The sequence below is a fragment of the Corvus hawaiiensis genome, chromosome 4, assembly GCF_020740725.1.
Source record: "Corvus hawaiiensis isolate bCorHaw1 chromosome 4, bCorHaw1.pri.cur, whole genome shotgun sequence".
Lineage (NCBI taxonomy): Eukaryota > Metazoa > Chordata > Aves > Passeriformes > Corvidae > Corvus > Corvus hawaiiensis.
In genome coordinates, this window is record NC_063216.1 from 57185594 (window position 1) to 57192178 (window position 6585).

Consider the following 6585-nt stretch of genomic DNA (forward strand, 5'->3'; position numbering starts at 1 on the left):
TAAACTATTCTATTACTCAAACTACCATGTTACTACATACCACAATTATTAAACAAATTTATAATCCAAGAACCCTAGGGATGCACTTGAAAGCTACAGCCCACTTTCAGTAAGTGCAAGGATGATACATATCCTTTCAGCATATGAATTTTTTATTTACTACAGTGATATTTGAGAAAATTAGGAATCAGTATATGTCAGAACATATGTAAATGTATTCAAAATGGTTTGCTTTTTGTAAAAAAATCTTATAAATCTTAAGGAAACATTAATTCAATAGAGCCTAAATCATTTGTTTTAATGACTGCATCTTGTGACCAAGAATTGTTGGGACTCTCAGTGCCATCTAGTGATGTCTGGATGGAATTGAAATATAGCTATTTTCACAGTATTACATACATGTATGAATATATTCTATAATAAAAAACTCTTTTAGATTAGCAATAATATACTTTAAAAAATATAAATAACTCCTTAAATTCTGTTGAGCATGAATAACAGCAGAAATCATGCATATATGATGAAGCAGGAGACAGCACCCACCTGCTAACTTTGGCTCCTGCAGTTCCGCCCCTGCATCTTTCCTGGATCCCTGATTTTTCCTCCCACCTCCTTTTCTACTCTGTAACATCTATGCATTGCTTCATCTTCACAGACACCTTGAAAATGTTAGTTTGCTAAAAAAACCCCAAAGAATAAAGTCAACAGAGAAACTTTTCAGATCCAAACATAGGTAAGGAATTCACCTTCCACGCAGAACCCGAGAATCACCCTAAGGTTACAGTCTTTATTGGTGACATTCACATGATGTGTTCAAGGTCGTATTTAAAATATACAATAGCTGGTCTTGCTGTATAATCATATATATTTCTCTGGATTTTCTTGCAAACTGCTGAAAGTCCGCAATTTTAGTGTTTGAAAAAGAATTTTTTTCTTAGAATATGAAGACCTTTTATTGGTCTGTAATGTTATAGTGTCTGAATTTAAACCAGGGTTTCTTTAAACAATATTAGTATTCCAGTCTTATTTTCAAACCCTAGTCAGATGTAAATAATTCTTTGTTAACTTAGAATAAAGAATATGTGAAATGCAGATTCCTGTCACAACAGTCCACACAATCCAAATCCAGAGTGCAACTAATCAAATTGAAAAACTGGGTTTTGGCAGACTGATAAAAAATTCTAAAAGTGGATCTCTCTGGATGGTGAGTGCAGGTTTGCCCTGCCCCTGCTCAGAACTGGTGGAGCTCTTGCCTGAACACCAGGGGCTGAGCTGGGCTAGCCCGCCTCAGCACCATGCTCTATTTGCTGGAATATCTGACTTCTGCAGGGCAGGAGAGGTGTTTGGTGGTGTCTGAACCCCTTTGTGAAGAGATACCCTCTGTAAAATCTGTGCAAATGCTACAGTTTTGGCTCTTGGTAAGGAAAAAATAAACATACTAGCAAGAGCTTACTTTCACTATTACATTTAAACCATATTTCAGCACAATCACCTTAAATGTGACAGTGAAAGGGAATTCATTTCATAAATACTGGATGGGAGAAGAGACTGCTTAATATAGAAAACTTGCTGGAAAGATCATAAATTTTCCTCTGGAACACCTAAACCTCACTGATGGGCCAGGGATACAGCACTGAGGAAGGCAAACTGAAAACAGGAAGAATTTACCAGCTGTTTTCACATCCGCCAGACAAACTGACAAGAGAAGCAGAACCGCAGCCTGAGTCAATGTTTAACAAAGCAAGCTGTATGGAGGGGTTTTTTTGTAAAAAATTGCACTATGTCATCATTCCCATTTTGCCTTTGGAGACTGCCTTTGATAGGAATGTGTTTTATGATTTAGAGTAATTATTCATGCTGAGAATCTATATCTCATCCACAGCACTGCATGCTGAGACAAGCTGAGTATTAGATAAATTTGGGCTCTGAGTCGCAAAGTATATAAAAGCAGAATTTCAGATCATTTGGAAAATCTGCCCTATGAAAACAGGACAAAAAAAACACTGATGACTTTCTATTTCTAGCTTCCAAGACAAATAGCGTGACTGAAAAAAGCTTCTTTTATCTCTGATGTGAAGGGATTTTATTCCTCCCTCTCAGATGTGTTCCTCTGATTTCCAACATGTGCTAAATTATTGCAATTCCCAGCTGATTTTCAAGACCAAATGAAAATTAAAATAAAATTTAGTGTCTGAATTGCACAGCCTTGAGGCAGTGCAGGTCAGCAGTGGTATTGACATCAGATGAATCCAGTCCTGTTCAGTGTTAAAAAGGGTCTATCTTGACCTTTAAAGCTAGCAAAAATCTAGGTCAGGCTTTTAGAAATGTTGGCTCCTCTTTTTTGACCTCTGAAGCAAGTTCAATATCTCTGATTCAAGAGGAGAGAGACAGTATGGGGGAGGAGACCATTACAGCTTCTTCCCTAAAACATGATCAGTGACAAAATGTTCCTGCAGCTGTGACAGGCAGAATCAGCAGGCTCTGCCACAGCACACAATACCAAAGAGGATCATGCTTAGCACCAAGCATAACACAAGTGTTAACATCTGCGGAGAGGAGACGCAGTGGGATTTCTGGGGGCTGTAGATGGGGAGATCTGCTCACCTCCCTGATCCTGCAAGCTCCCTGTGGGGAACTTCACCTCCTGATGCAGAGGAAGGTATTGAGACCTCCTATGGTAAGGGAGGTTCTCCTCCCTCCTCACCTCATTTCCACCCAAGGTGCTCTGCTCTCATTTATGACAACTCCGCATTTCTCTTCTGAACAGAGAAACATGATGAAAAGAGCAAAATGGACTGTGCTAAACATGGCATAGGACTGGATATGGGGAGCATGATATTGTGTGCCTTCCATTTCCACGTTCCCTGCTGTTGTCTGGTGGTGGTCTAGCAATGGGGTAGCACAGCATCATCTCTGCTGCCTTTCTCTGACTTCAGGGTGTGCCTTGGGTGGTGTGACACAGGTATCAACTTTATACAAGTGTGTCAGAAGAGTCAGGAATGCAGATGTAGCTCATTCTCTTGTCACAGGTGATGCAAGAAGAATGGGAACAAGCACTGAGGGCAACCCCATTTCTTGTGCAGTGCTCCTGAACACTCGTGAACACCTGAGACAAGCACCCAAAATGAGTTTGTTAGATACAGGTGGCTCTGAGAATGCACATGTAGTGGCAGCAACAGTAATGTGCTGTCATGTGCATGACTTGGTAGTAGACTTGGTTTACACATCAATGTTTCATCTGCATTAATCACTGTGAAAAGCAGACATTTATCAAATCCAGTTAAGCTTTCTAATTAACTTTGAACCTATCACAGCTAATCACAGCCACCAAGATAAGCCTTGTATCGCTTGCATTATGTAGATGTTTTTCAAAAGTTCATGAAAAAGTAAACATTTCAGAAGTAATTTCAGAAGGAAAATCATTAAAGTTATCCCATTGAATTTGATTGCTTTCTGAAATGACCAACATCTCAGCTAAGACCTTTTGTGAGTCTGTTGTTGGAAATTAATTAAATTTCATTAGTCTTGCATGTTTTCTGAAATCCATGGTAAACATCTATGATGTTCATATTCAGAAGATGAAGTTGCTCTCTTGGACCAGATTAGAGTTTCCTATAAATCCAGTATCCTGTTGCTGACACTGGCCAAAAGCTGATGCTCAGGAAAGACTAATAAGAGTGGGAGGAGCAATGTAATGTGTTTCTTGAGCACCCTCTAATCTCTAACCATCTAGCTGCTATATTGGAAGAGAAAGTCCTCTTTTCATGCCATTCATCACTGAACAGACCATGGCCAACAATCGTCAAAATTTGTATTTTCTCTATTTCCATGACCTCTAAGTCATCTGTATTCTCTGTGCGCTCTTCCCATCAGTCTTCCCATGTCCCCTTGATGTAGGTGCCTTCATAGCCTGGTTGTATCTCTCTGTCTCAGAGACTCCATTGGTGCTTTTTTGCTGATTTCCTAATATGGATTTTGCACCGATGGACCCCCTTTGACCTCGAGGAACAGAAAGACATCCTCCTACTGCTGTCACATTCTATCTGTCAGTGTACTGTCGCCCATGTCGTGTTGCCCCTCTTGACAGTCAGCATCTGTTTCACAGGATACGTGACAGCAATACCACATGACTGTTTTTCAGTATTCCCTGGGCCCACTAGCAAAGCATGAGATACTTTCCAGCTTGCAGTGTCTAAAGTCAAGGGGAACAGATAAAACATAACAGAAATGGCTGTTATGATTAGAGCAAATTCTTTCAATGATGTCAAGTTCTGGATAATGTAATCAAGTTTACCCGGGAAAGAAAAACACTCCATGCCATTTTTCTTTTGCACTAGGAAATCTAGCAGGCAGAGCACATAATGGGATCCTTACCTAAAAATCCTAGTATTTAAAGAATAAGAAACCCCATGATTATAGCCATGATCTGAGTCAGACAGGGAATATGTCTTTTTGACAGCCCGGAAGGTGGCTGCCATTTCTGTACATAAAAATTAATGCAGCACAGGAATTTTACAGGTCTCAAGAAAACAAACAAAAGTCAGATGTCTTCGAAAAGCAGATATCTTGATGAAACCTTGCTAAGGGGCTGAGAGCATTTTGGGCTGTAAGTCACAGGAAAAACTAAAGCAGATGTTCTGACAAATCTTGCCATTAATCAGAGCAGAAATGAGGCTAGTACTGTATTTCAGTTAAATCTATGCCTCCTCCATTTGATTTAATAACTTCTTGGCTGGCAAAGTGCCTGCTGTACAGTGGTTCCTTCCATATTTTAATAAAGGATAACTTGAGATAGAAAATTGAATATTGGATGGTAATACAATGTAGGGAGTTTTGATGACCTGGTAATACAGTGAATTCAACTTTAATGGTTTGTGAATGACAACAAACTCCTCATATTAAATTAAAACAGAGCATATGTTTTCAATCTTGCACTCTCTACTGCAGTTTATAGCAAGAAAAGAAAATCCAAAATACAAATACTACAGAGGACATGGATTCCTCTGCATTAGGACAAACCAGGTATTTTGGAATGTTAATAACAGAGAAACCTAGCTCTGGTTAATTCAAATGAAAATAAACATGTTTGCACTTTGATCTGTTTTGCTTGGAGCTGCTCCAACTGATAAAAATGAAATGTGGGCTGCAGAGTTAACCTGTGCCACAGCTGCCAGGAGATTTCTTTGTATTAGAGATGGAGCTGGTGGGGGAAGGTAGTTGTGTCCTAGCAGTAGCACAGCATTTTGGTATCTAATATAGAAGTAGGATTATATTTGATAAAGTGAAAAAAGGATTACAGTGCATCTGACAGTAGAGGGGGCTTGAAGGAAAATTGTTTGCCATGGATTATAGGGACATAATCTTTTAATGTCACCAGTAAATGTTGATTTTGGAGGAAAGATAGATCAAGTGCATATCAGTCTTTAGGGGGAGAGGGATTGTGTATGTAGGTTTCTGTCCTAAGGACCTAATATTATTTTTGTTTGCTTACTCTTGAGAAGGATATTCCATCTCACAGTGCTGTGTATAGGGTGTGGTACATGTAAAAATATCACAGCTGTAAATAATAGGCATGGAAACAAAAAATGCTTTATCTCTTTAGCTAATTCATTATTGATGTAGGCTTCCTACCAGAACAACATATTTTGGAGTCATTCTCTAATGTCTGTCAAGAGAAAAAAGATCATTCTGAGGCTTTTTTTTCTTGTTTTTAGATTTAAACCTTGAAAACATCAGGTAAGCAAAATACCTGATGAATATGTGAATAATCTGGTGGTTCATATTCTCTAGTCTTTAAAGGAAAATTAAGCAGAAGTGCATTTAAATAACCAGTATTGTTGCTCTCCTTCACCTCTGAAAACTCATTTATCCTCTAAAGCTTGTGTGAACAAGTCTTTATTATGGGGATAAAAAGTATTAGGTAGCAAATCCAGTAAAAGAAAGTGCAAATCCCATTGAAAATCTTGCCATTTATCTCTCACCTCCACTTTCTCAAGTTTTCTTCCATGCACACCTGCTGACAAGGAGCTCTGGCAGTCCTGATATGCAGTCTGAGCACCTACCAGATTGCTGGGTGTCCCTTGGTTCTCACACCTGAACAACAAAACTTGGCCCACCTTTGGTTATTACTTGATGCTGATGAAGATAGAAATAGCACACATATTGAGATGTTAAAAGCATAGCTAAGACCAGGTCAGAAGCTCAGGGCTCAGGCTGTTTTATCTTGGCTTTCTGACAACTGAGTCAATTGACCTAATTTTTGTGAGTGGCATCCATGGGACCAGGATTTTGCTCTGGAATTATCTGTTACTATGTAATTATACACAAGAGGATTGTAGGAAAAGTGTTTGAGGCTTAACTGGGAACTTCAGAACAAACAAATAAATAAATAGAGAACAAAGCACTCAGTAAAACCATGGTACCTACCACAGGAATCTAATTAATGCTTTCTATGCACAATCTACATATCTATATTTTGGCACTTAGAAAATGTGGACATTACATTACAATATAACCTGGCTGCATTATTTTATTTTTCAGCAGAACAATCCTTCTCATAAGGATGGGAATTAATAATACTGAGCA